The sequence below is a fragment of the Capricornis sumatraensis genome, chromosome 11 (genome assembly GCF_032405125.1).
Source record: "Capricornis sumatraensis isolate serow.1 chromosome 11, serow.2, whole genome shotgun sequence".
Taxonomy (NCBI): Eukaryota; Metazoa; Chordata; class Mammalia; order Artiodactyla; family Bovidae; genus Capricornis; species Capricornis sumatraensis.
Window position 1 is genome coordinate 55529400 of NC_091079.1, and position 13088 is coordinate 55542487.

The 13088-nt window shown below is 42.4% G+C and overlaps 1 non-coding gene across 1 annotated transcript; it reads left to right on the forward strand.

Moving 5' to 3' along the window:
* Positions 1 to 8925: 8925 nt before the first annotated feature.
* Positions 8926 to 9036, forward strand: LOC138088840 (U6 spliceosomal RNA). Its single transcript, XR_011145748.1, has one exon. It is a non-coding gene; the product is annotated as a U6 spliceosomal RNA (small nuclear RNA).
* The last annotated feature ends 4052 nt before the right edge of the window (positions 9037 to 13088 follow it).

Genomic DNA, 13088 nt, shown 5'->3' on the forward strand with positions numbered 1-13088 from the left:
TTAAAAATTAATAAATTTGTCGGGACTTCCCTGGTAGTCCACTGGTTAAGACTCCATGTTCCTAATGCAAGAGGCATGGATCCAATCTCTGGTTGAGGAACGAAGAACCCACATGCCACAGGGCTCAGCCTAAACAAATAAAAATAAATTTGTAGACATTTTCTCCTATCAATTTGCCCATTGTCAGTTTGTTTCATAGATCCAGCTATCAAATCTAGGAGGGTAGCAAGTCTTTCCTCCCCTGCACCATGAATATCCAGATAGTTACACTAATCCCAGTACAGAGAATAAATTCCATAAAGCTGTTTTTAAAAAAAGAAAGAAAGTAAATTTAAGGTAGTTAGTACTTCTTTCGGAGAAAGCAATGGCACCCCACTCCAGTACTCTTGGCTGGAAAATCCCATGGATGGAGGAGCCTGGTAGGCTGCAGTCCATGGAGTCGCTAAGTCGGGCACGACTGAGCAACTTCACTTTCACTTTTCACTTTCATGAATTGGAGAAGGAAATGGCAACCCACTCCAGTATTCTTGCCCGGAGAATCCCAGGGACAGAGGAGCCTGGTGGGCTGCCGTCTATAAGTTGGACACGACTGAAGTGACTTAAGCAGCAGCAGTACTTCTTTAAAAAAAAAAAAAAAAAGTATTTATTTTATTTTTTACTGTGTCAGATCTTACTTGCAGCCTGTGGGCTCTCTAGTAGAGATGCACATGGGCTTAGTTGCCCTGAGGCATGTGGCATCTCAGTTCCCTGCCCTGGAAGGTGGAGTCTTAACCACTGGACCACCAGCGAAGTCCCTAGATCACCACTTCGAAAACAAGTTCCTAACTAAAAAGGAAAATGGTAACCACAGTTGCCTCTGGGAAAGAGTCTGGAGCATTGACAGCTGGATGGGGAAGGAGATGTAGTACCTTTTGCTGTAAATTTTTTGCGCAATTTGGATTTTTTTCACTTGAAACTTAAAAAAAAAAGTTGAAAAAGTTTCAGTAAAGTGGGTGTCTAACTACAAATTGGCACTTGCCATGGGCCCTTGCCATCTGTCTCTATAAGGATTAAATCATGTGCTGCTGCAGAGGCTGACCTTCAACACCCCTTGAAGGAGTTCAGGGTGGAGAGGAGAAATGAGGTACTCTGTCCCAGGGGGCAGGGGTGGGGTAACTGACAGGACCGGTTTTCTGATAGATATTTTCAGGGGCTGATTTTATGAGTCCAATCCTTGTATCTCAGCATATCTAGAAAAGCATGAAAATCCTTCATGGTGACAACTTTTTCTTGTGACTAGCAGAAAGCTTCACAAGACTAGAAAAACTATCTGGAAAAATAGGTGCCTGGTTGCATGTATTCCCCTGCACCAAAATCACATATATACTGACCTTCCCCCCTGCCTTTCTGGAGTAGTTTCTCAGAGCTATCTGAAGGGCTGTCTCCTAGGTTGCCGTTCTCATTTTGCCCCCAAATAAAACTTAACTCTCAATTCTCACACGGTCGAATTTTTTTTTTAAGTCCACATGGCAAAGGCTGCAGCTGGATACAAGAGACTAACAAATAATCTAAACAGAGATATGCACAACATGGAGGTAGGGGTGCTGCATCTGGGCTCATCTTCCTTCCTTTTCTTTAACCCTGATCACAGCCCACCTTGCTCTTACCTCTGTGTCAGGGTCAGAGTATAAAAGGAAATATTTACAAGGTAAAAAGGACTGAGGAGCAGGGGAAGGTAAGGCAATGCCCTGCAGTGCTGACTCTGAACTAAGAATATTCTGCTTCCAAATGTGCCTCCAAAACCACCTCTCATAAACATTTTCTAGGCCCTCGACTTTAAGTTTACTTGAAATTGCCCTGGGAAATTCTTAGATATTGAAGCATTGAAAGAAATTTCATTAAAACAGGCTAAAAATTCTTCTTTGTGCAAATGGAAAACTTTGCTCTCGCTGAACAGGTAATCAGCCATTATTCTCCAAAGAACTATTTCCTCTTTGTGAGAACAGAAGCCCATTTCGGAGACTTCATAAATGTAACTGTGTTATGAATGAGCCACCCTCAGAAAGACCAATAAAGATGGAAGCAGCGACCCAGGAAATAAGGGACTTGCACTAGAGGGAATTCCTTTAGTTCTGACAAATGGTCTACACTGCCTTTCAGGCTGCAATTTTTTAAAAACACTTTTATTTTGGAGTATAGTTGATTAACAATGAGGCTGCAATATTTTTTTTTTTTTCCAAACTTTAAATTTTTTATTTTGTATTGGGGTATAGCCCATTAACAGGGCTTTCCTGGTAGCTCAGCTGGTAAAGAATCTGCCTGTAATGCAGGAGACCCTGGTTTCCTAGGTTGGGAAGATTCCCTGGAGGAGGTCATGGCAACCCACTCCAGTATTCTTGCCTGCAGAATCCCCACTGACAGAGGAGCCTGGTGGGCCAAACATGGAGTTGTGTACACGACTGAGCGACTAAGCACAGCACAGCCAGTTAACAATGTTGTGATAGTTTCAAGTGAACAGCAAGGGGACTCAGAGGATACAAGAATTTTTAAATGGGCCAAGCAATTCCAAAACCCAAAATATTATTAGTGGCTTAATCATCAATAGAAAAAGCAGGCTGATTTAAATTTGTGAAGGAAAAGACTGCTTTAGCAAGTTTGAACCACTCTCTTTGTTCAGATGAACCAGGATGCAAAGACTTAAAAATGAAGTCAGCTCTCGTGTTTTGTTTTGTTTTTTTGCAAACTATGAAAGCAACACAATACAGAATTGCAGCTATCATCATAGAAGAAATCTGGGACAATTTATTTCCTCTACGTTAAATGTGGATGGTAGTGGGTTTTAGTCTTTTTTTGAATCAGAGCTGGGTTTTTATTTTACTTTACTTGATTTTACTTATTTTTGGCCACATTGAGCTACATGCAGGATCTCAGTTCCCTGACCAGGGATCAAACTGACAGGCCCTGCAGTGGAAGCACAGATTTGTAACCACTAGACCACCATGGAAGTCTCCAGAGCTGTTTTTTAGACTCTGATGAAAATGTAGATGGTTAAAAATTTGAGTCTAAGAGTTGGATGGCCTGAATTCAAATTCCTGTCCACCATTTTTTCTCTTTGTACCTTACGCAACTGATTTAACCCTTCCATACCACAGCTGTCACCTCTATAGAATGGAAATAATAACAGTTTAATAGGGCTGTTGTGAGAACTAAATGAGATAATTCACCTACATCGTATACAGCACTGCCTGACACTTAAGAAGCACCAGATAAATGTTCCCTGTGACTACAATCATATGGACTCAAGAATCCAAAAATGCAGGGATTTCTGTCTTTAGGCAGGTCTGGATCCAGTGGCTCAAATGATACCCTTTGGTCACCTCTGCTTTCTCTATGTTGGCTCCATTCTCAAGCAGTTTCTTCCCAACAGAAGTGTTCTCTCAGAAACTCGAATGAGAACGTTTGCCTCCCTAATATTCCCAGACACGAATCTCCTTGCCTGTATGCTGTGTCCAGTGCTGAACCAATCACTGGAGCCAAGGGAATGCAAAGCTGACTGGCCCAGCCTTGGTTGGCCAGGCTGGGAAAGATGATTCCCACCCAAGGATGGACGTGGACAGAGCGGGTGGGAGGGCAGTGTTTCCCTGAGGAAAACCAGGATGTCACTGCTAAGGGAAGAGTGAATGGAAACTGGACAAAGAAAACAACAGAGGGCTATCTGTCCCAGGTTTATCGCCTCTGTTTCAGGCAAACACCTCTGCAATCATTAGGAAAATTGAAGAGCTTCCATAATTTTCTTTGCTCCAGTGCTTAACTGCTCTATCAAGAAATTTCTTCTTTTATTTAACTTTATATCTTTAAATTAAAACTCATTTTATCTGCGACTTCAGAATATTTAAAAAAAACAACAACAGCAACTTGTTCTTACCACATCCGACTCTGTAGCGTTTGGTTTTTCTGGGTCTCAGTTCCTTTGTAAAAATGAAAGCATTGGCCTGGGTGATCTCTAAATTCTCTTTTAAACATCTGTGATTTCTGAGAACAATAGCAATGACTCTACAGGAAATTTGCTTGTTACTATCACTCTGTAAACCCTAGAAAAGTCTTCCTTTTATCTGGGTTTGTTCCTCAGATCCTATCTCTAAGCCACAGATACTGGAGTGTATTGATTTAGAGGGTAGACACTGGATTCAGAGTGTCTAGTCCAAGACCTGCCTCTGACCATTACACCTGTGTGACTTTGGGCAAATTGCTTAACCTCTCTGTTTCCTTTTCTATAAATGTAATAAAAGACCCTGCCTCATAGGGCTGTGTGAGCATTACAGAATTCATACATGAAGCGTCTGATACTGTTATATTAGTAAAAGTGTTGGCCGTGACTAAGCAAGCAACATCTCTCAGAATAAAAAGCACCTTACCTCTAGAGGAACAAGGATAAAAATCACAGACAAAAATTACATCACAAACCACATGTGCAAGAAGAAAATGAAGTGAAACATTTAAAGTGTTGAACAAAAAGACAATTATTGGTTGTATAGGCATACACCTTTATCAAAAATCCATAGAACTGCCTTAAAATGAGTGCATCTTATTTTATGTAAATAATAACGCCTCCACAGAATTTGTAAAAGTCTTTCTTAAACCAGTTAGCAACTGAGGGTGGGGGCGGTGTTAAAAAGCAAAGGGGGGTCGGTGGGAAGCCTTAAAGTATACTCCTTATCATTCTGGACATAAAGGTTAAATGAGCAAGTCATTGAGTAGCCTAAGAAAAATCTGAGCAAGGGAGGTCAGAGGATAACCACTCAGCAGTTCCTGGGAAGGTCTCTAGAGGATAAGACATTCAGGCTAAGGCTCAGAGAATAAATAAGAGCTAACAAATGGCTTCTTATTGCCATTTACACCACTGTCTTCAGCTACTGTCTTGTAACCCACTCAGCACGCGGCATGAAGTGTCACCGCTTTCCTGAACAGCAACCTACTCTCTTCTATGAAGTCTTTAGCTGTGTTGAGGCTTCTGAAATTTCCCTGCTGGCTTCAGGCAGGGAAAAGACAACCAGATTGAGTGCTGCTGTGTAGTTTTTTACTCTGCCTCATCTCAAATTTGTAATGTCTTTCCTTTTAAACTTGTGACAAAAAAAAAAAAAAAATCCCAAAACAGAGTCAAATTTCAGTTGATACTATTTCACTACAATTTAGGTTTCTTTTTCAAAAAGAACAACATAATATGCAGAAAATATTCAAGTATCAGAAAGACCCAGAGACCATTTTTCACTTTGGTCAAGTTTTCTGTCCAGGCATGAAATGTGTCCTATGATTGTTGATATTTTCGAATTGCTGTAACTAAAAATTGGAAAAATAAAAGCAGAGTATTCATCTTTGTTTTGGAAAGCAATCTTTCTGGAAGACTGGCTCCATCGATCATCTCCAGTCTTTCTTCCCACTCACCTGTCTTGCTCAGTGGAGCCCAATCCTCATCCCTCTTCCAGCCCCAGCAGGACCCACTACCTATAAAACTGTACAGAGTGGAGAAGGAAATGGCAACCCACTCCAGTATTCTTGCCTGGGAAATCCCATGGACAGAGGAGGCTGGCGAGCTATAGTCCATGGAGTCGCAAAAGAGTCGGATATAACTTATCAATGACACAACAACAACTGAGTTACTTGATATCACTTTTATCACAACCTTCTTAACAGTATTTTTTTTCTTTTGTAACATTTTTGGTTGGGTTGATACCTCTCAAATGTTTCCTTATTTGTTTTGAAGAAAAATCTTTAGAGCTATCACCTAGAAGATTAGTTAAGGCTGCAGATTAACTGGTCAACTGGTGTTTTTCCAATAGAAAATAAAGAAATCCATATTTGTACCATGTTCAGGAATACAGATAATTACTTAACATAGTTAAAAAAAACCTGTACAGCATTAGCTTCAGAGCATCTCATTACAAGACCCCTTCTGAGTCCCTGAAGGAGTAACAGCTTTAGGCCCCACACAGTCTTGATCTGCAGTCTGTGAACAGCTGGGGATCTTTTTTTTTGGCGGCGGGGGAGGGTGGGTAGGGCCAGGCCACTAGGCATACGGGATCTTCCCCAACTAGGGACTGAACCCATGCCTCTTGCCTTGGGAGTAAGGCATCCTAACCACCAGACTGCTAGGGTAGTCCCAGTTCAGGGGTGGGGGGTCTTCATAGCCGTGCTCCACAGCAGCTCTCCAAAGTGGGGGAGTTAGGAATGGGCTCCCTCAACCCTTTCTCTCCTTCCCTCTGAGTCAACTACTAAAGACCACTGTACTCATTAGCTTTAAACAAACCTTAATAATCTCTGAACACACAGTTTAAATAGTAAGCCTAATTAAACCCATAACACACCACTTTTCATTTTGTGTGTTAATGGGAACACATACAGGAACTACTGAAATAATGACTCTCAATAGAAGAACAAAACTAGCATTTTTAGGTTCTAATTAAATTTTGCCTTCCAAATGTGATGTTTTTTGCTTTTCACTAAAAACAGTGAACTTTCAAACTGGAGAAGAGAATAATAAAATGCCCAAATAATTAAAAGGAAATAGACACAAGGGTGCCATCGTTTCCTTTTGCACAGTTTCTTTTTTTGTTTCTTTGTTTTTGGCTAACCATGGCTTGCAGGATCTTAGTTCCCCAATCAGGGATTGAACCCTGGTCCTTGTCAGGGAAAGCACAAGTCTTAACCACTGGACCACTAGGGAATTCCCTGTTTCACAGTTTCTGATACTTACAGCATATCTAGAGTTCCATGAGCCATGGGAAACCCAGCTCCACCAAGGAAACAAAATAAGATAAAAATAAATAATAAACGTGAACATCCATTTACAAAAGCTAAATGTCTCTCTTAAATACCAGCTGATTATTATTATTATCTTTGCTGCTGTCATAATACTAGAGGTTGTCAAGAGAGTCTGCATGGACCACAGAACATTAAGTGCATAAAACTGAAACGTTTATCACTTTCAGTCCTTCCAGAGTTAAGAACAGCAGAAGTTCTTCAAAGCCTTTAAAAATCAAGACCAAAAATACTTCCCTGTGGAATGTATGGTTTTAAAAAAAAAAAAAGCACTTGGAGCAGTAGAATTTCACCAGGACCTTGTATAGCACACTCAGACAAAAATAAGCCTGTATTTTCTTTCAAAATGCTCTGCAAAATGCCTACAACTGCTTAGTTACTACGAAGGGAAGATGTTTCCTTCTATTTTGGTGGTCCTGCAGCTTTCTCTCCCTAATTAGAGCTTCCATATTGTCTGGCCATCTGCTTCTGGGTTCTGCCCAGGTTGTGGTAATGAAAGGGGTATTTTATGATCTCATCCTTTTAGTGGGAGGATGGATTCTACCTTAGTCTGGTCAGGATGAAAGACCTTTGGGAAAGACACATGGGCCTCCATGGTGCTTGTTGCATAAAAGCTGAACATTTCCCCAGCTACAGAGCTTGTAGAAGTTCCTATTTGACCATCTCACAGCCAGCTAACAGGAAAACGCCATACGCAGAACAGTCTACCTACTCTTAACTGTTGTTCTTATGTTGTCTCCTTCTACTTGATTTGCTACTTGACAGAAACATTTGTATTCTGGCACAGCAACCCACTGCAGTATTCTTGCCTGGAGAATCCTGTGGACAGAGGAGCCTGGCGGGCTACAGTCCACGGGGTTGCAAACAGCCAGACATGACTGAAGCAACTGAGCACGGCACAGCACAGCCACAGGTGGCTGCAAAAGATTTGAAATGTAGCTAGAACAAATGAATAGTCAAAGCTATGGTTTTTCCAGTAGTCATGTATGGATGTGAGAGCTGGACTATAAAGAAGGCTAACAGCCAAGGAACTGATGCTTTTGAACTGTGCTGCTGGAGAAGACTCTTAAGTCCTTTGGACTGCAAGGAGATCAAACCGGACAATCCTTAAGGAAATCAACCCTGAATATTCATTGGAAGGACCGATGCTGAAGCTGAAGCTCCAATAGTTTGGCCACCTGATTTGAAGAGTTGGCTCATTAGAAAAGATCCTGAGGCTGGGAAAGATTGAAGGCAGGAGAAGAAGGGGATGACAGAGGATGAGATGGTTGGATGGCATCAGCAAATCAATGGACATCAGTTTGAGCAAACTCAGGGAGATGGTGAAGAACAGGGAAGCCTGGTGTGTTGCAGTCCATGGTGTCACAAAGAGTTGGATACGACTGAATGACTGAACAACAACACGTATTAGTTTCCCTCTCCCATGTTGAGTCATTTTGGCTGTTAGATACAACTCTGCTTGGGTAACCACCCTAGACTCACCCTTTGACTCCAGTGTCTTATTTTTCCACATTCAGTTAGACATTGGTATGTGGTTCACAAGAATGTGTGGGTGCGTGCTAAGTTGCTCCAGTCATGTCTGACCCTTTTCTACCCTAGGACCTTAGCCCACCAGGCTCCTCTGTCCATGGAATTCTCCAGGCAAGAATACTAGAGTGGATTGACATGCCCTCCTCCAGGGGATCTTCCTGACCCAGGGATCGAACCCTCATCTCTTTCGTTTCCTACCTTGGCAGCCAGGTTCTTTACCAATAGCATCACCCGGGAAGCCTTGTTCACAAGGCTAGCCTTCGACAGTTCATCTCATCCTGCTGCAGGCATATTCCTCCTCCAATCAAGATGTGAAGCCTACTTGTCCACCACTGAATCTGCAATGGCTTTCTGGCTCTGTTTGACCAACTAAGCATGGAAGAAGGGACGCTGTGCTGTTCTGGGTTTGGGCTTCCAGAGGCCTGAAAGTGTTCGCTTTTGCTGATTTTGCTTATTTACTTTTTTGCTGTGTGGTCTGCAGGATTTTAGTTCCCTGACTGAAGATTGAACCCAGGCCTTTGCAGCGAAAGCACAGAGCCCTAAGCACTGGGTTACCAGGAAATTCCCATACTTTTGCTTTTTTAAAAAAATCTGGCTGTCATACTCGATTCATTTGGCAGCACATATCCTAAAATTGGAACAATACAGAGAAGGTTAGCATGGCCCCTGCACAAGGATGACATGCAAATTTGTGAAGTGTTCCATTAAAAAAAAAAAAAAAGCTGTCACAGAAAGAAGTCCAGGCTCTCCTACTCAAAAGAAAGGCCGTGAAAGACAGACTCAGAAGAAGACACCATCCCCCAACTGAGTGGTGCCCTGCTGTAAGCCTCCTGATTCATATGGGTTTAGTCCGAGCAGGTATCACATTGGCGCTCTGTGGAGAGCACAGAGTGGAATCTTAGATTTTTGAAATCGGAAGAAATTCCTGAAACCAAAAGAGCAAACACAGTAAGCCACATCCATGAATGTTACTTGTATTTGTGCAGTGGCTTTCACACAAGCTTCTTGGATCTCCGGCCCTCATCCCATCTCGTGCTTGGCTCCTCTGCCTATTTGAATTACAAGGGATCTAGTAAGAAAGAATTTCAGTTTGGTGGTTTTTTTTTTTTTTTCCGCATGGAAGGAATTATACTATACATATTTTTTTAATCAAAGAATTTGTTACATAGTGACCTCTACTGGGAAGAGTAAAGGTGTCACCAGGGCTGACAAAAAGTAGTCAATTCAGTCTGCTTAGTCAAATAATTGGTTAATTTGGAAAGGCAATGCTGGTCAAATCTTTATTTAGTACTAAGGTCCAGTTGTGGGCTATCCCGGTGGCTCAGCGGTAAAGACCCTGCCTGCAATCCTCGAGCCTTAGGGGATCCCTTAGGGATCAGGAAGGTCCCCTGGAGGAAGGCATGGCTACCCACTCCAGTATTCTTACCTGGAGAATCCCACGGACAGAGGACCCTGGTGGCTATAGCCTATGAGGTCACAAAGAGTCAGACATGACCGACGCAACTTAGCACACACATAAGGTCCGTTATACTCTGAGTTTTTTCTTTTTAAGAAGATTTTATGGGACTTCTCTGGTGGTCCAGTGGTTAAGAATCCACCTGCAACTTAAGTGGCCCAAGGCACAACTACTGAGTCCACGCTGTTGAGCCCGAGGGTTGCAAGTACTGAAGCCTGGCATCCTAGGGCCGGTGCACCACAAGGAAGAGCAGCAGTCTTCACTGCTGTGCAGACTTTTGAAAGGTTGCTGCTTCCAGTCATGTGTTATGCCGGGATTCATGACCTTCAGAGGAAAGTATTTTGATCCAGGGTCAGAGACAAGGCTTGACTACTTGGAGCTTTTTGTGTAGCAAAGTTGTATTAAAGTGTAATAGAGATAGCGAACGCTTCTGACATAGACATCAGAAGGGAACAGAAAGAGTGCCCCTTTGCTAGTTTTCAGCAAGGTGTTTTATGTCTGTTGCTTGGGTTAGTCGCTCAGTCATGTCCAACTCTCTGCAACCCCACAGATTGTAGCCCACCAAGCTCCCCTGTCCATGGAATTCTCTAGGCAAGAATACTGGAGTGGGTTGCAATTTCCTTTTCCAAGGGATCTTCCCAACCCAGGGATCGAACCCTGTTCTCCTGCATTGCAGGCAGATTCTTTACCACTGGGGCCACAGAGAAGCCCATTATGTCTGTTAGAAAGCCATTAATCAGGTAAGAGAGACATCTCAAGGCTAGAGGGAGTTTAGCCATCTCACTGGGCCCCTCTCCCACAATATACACTTTTGAGACAGGATGGCATGAGGTGTGTCATCCCCCTGGCCATAAAACAATTGAGAGGAATTCTGGTTGTTGAGCCATTATCAGCCCAAGGTTTGAGAAAAGAAAATATTAGTCTTAGGCAGAACCATTTTGAAGAAAGGAAAATTTCAAAGCAAATACATAGTTTCATTAACGTAAGAAAAATGCATTGGTTAGCTCAAGGCAGAACCAGGTATCATCAACACAGAATCAAAAGAAGGCTCTTTTAATTTGTGTAGAGTAGGGAAAAAACGTCTGCCACTTGCAGTTTATTTTCTCCTGCCGCTTGGGGACCTCTGGCCTTCCTGCCTGTTACCCTCTCACTTTCTCTAGTTTCTGAAAGCACGGCGCTCTCTGCTTGCACACAGTGGATTCTCTTGTTACAGAGCACAGGCTCTAGCTGCATGGGCTTCAGGATTGCATTGCTGCACATGGGTTGAGTAGTTGTGGCACATGAGGCTTAGTTGGAGAAGGCAATGGCACCCCACTCCAGTACTCCTGCCTGGAAAATCCCATGGACGGAGGAGCCTGGTGGGCTGTAGTCCATGGGGTCTCAAAGAGTCAGACACCATTGAGCGACTTTACTTTCACTTTTCACTTTCATGCATTGGAGATGGAAATGGCAACCCACTGCAGCGTTCTTGCCTGGAGAATCCCAGGGACAGGGGAGCTTGGTGGGCTGCCGGCTATGGGGTCACACAGACTCATACACGACTGAAGCGACTTAGCAGCAGCAGCAGCAGGCTTAGTTACTCAGAGGCATGTGGGCTCTTCCTGAACCCATGTTCCCTGCATTGGCAGGCAAATTCTTAACTCCTGGAAAACCATGGAAGTCCCTCAACAGGATCTTGACAATTTTATTTTATTTCATTTTTTAGTTTTTTTGGCTCTGCCATGTGCAGCTTGTGGAATTTTAGTTCCCCAACTAGGGACTGAACCCAGGCCCCCAGCTCTGAGAGTGCAGGGTGCTAACCACTGGACCACCAGGGAATTCCCATTGACAATTTTAAACAACGGGAGGAGAGAAGATCAACTAGAAAATTATAGTGAGTATCCAAAAGTTTAAAAACTGAAGAGAAGTGACTAGTGAGATGTGAGGAAAATTAAAAAAGGATGGATCCTATAAGTCAAATAAAGAAAATGCATCCAGGATGAGGGTATGATCCACTGGATCGAGTGATACTGAGTTTACTATAACCCTTAGAGATCAAGTCAACATCCACGTGTGTCTAACTCTCTGCTATCCTATGGACTGTAACCCGCCAGGTTCCTCTCTCCACGGGATTCTCCAGGCAAGGATACTGGAGTGGGCTACCATGCCCTCCTCCGGGGGATCTTCCTGACCCAGGGATAGAACCCACATCTGTAGCGGCATCTGCATTGCAGGAGAGTTCTTTACCACTGAGCCACCGGGGCATTCCCCTTAGAGATCATGGAATCATCTTAATAGCTGGTATCTGTATATATTGGTATAGTAGTTTAAAGCATCAAAGTATATTTATTGGTACAATAATTACATAGGTTGTCATGTGAAAAAAAGTGTAATGATAAATTAGAGCATATGTTTTATGCTATGTTTTTCTTAGAAATTCATAATCCATATTAGTGTACAGGTGAGTATGTAGCTCTGAGAAGTCCATGGGGGTAAAAAACTGATACTTCTTTTAAAACCAGAAATTTCCCTAATTGTGCTTTAGAAAGTGGTGGAGAAAGAATTCAAATCAAAATCTCTGATTCTAGAGCCTGAATTTCTACCTGTACTGTATAGAATTGTCCTACAGTTATAGCCACTAGCCTTATTTGGCTATTTGAGCATGTGAAACATGACAACTCCAAACAGATGTCTATAAATGTAAAATAGATGCTGTATTTCAAAGACATTTAAACAATGTAAAATATCTCAATCATTTTTATATTGATTACAGGTTGAAATGATATTTTGGGTTGTTGATATTTTTGTTGTTTGGTCACTAAGTTGTATCTGACTCTTTTGTGACCCCATGAACTATAACCCTCCAGGCTCCCTCTTTCCATGTGAATTACCAGGCAAGAATACTGGAGTGAGTTGTCATTTCCTTCTCCAGGGGATCTTCCCAATACAGGGATCAAACCTGAGTCTCTTGCATTGGCAGGCGGGTTCTTTACCAGAGTCACCAGGGAAGCCCTGATATTTTGGATATGTTAGGTTAAATGAACTATGATATTAAAATGAATTTCAGCTTTTCTTTTCTAAATAAAGCTCCTAGAAAATTGAAAAATTCATATCGGGGTCATTCACTTAAATAAATAGAGACTTGGGACTTCCCCAGCAGTCCATTGGTTAAGACTCCTTGCTTTCAGTGCAGGGGGTGTGGGTTCTGTCCTGGTCAGGAAACTAAAATTCCACATGTCGTGAGGCAAGACCAAAAAAAAATTTGTTTTTTAAAAAGAATGTTGAAAAAATTTAGCAGAGGCTTTAATAAGTAGAGACTGTCCATAGA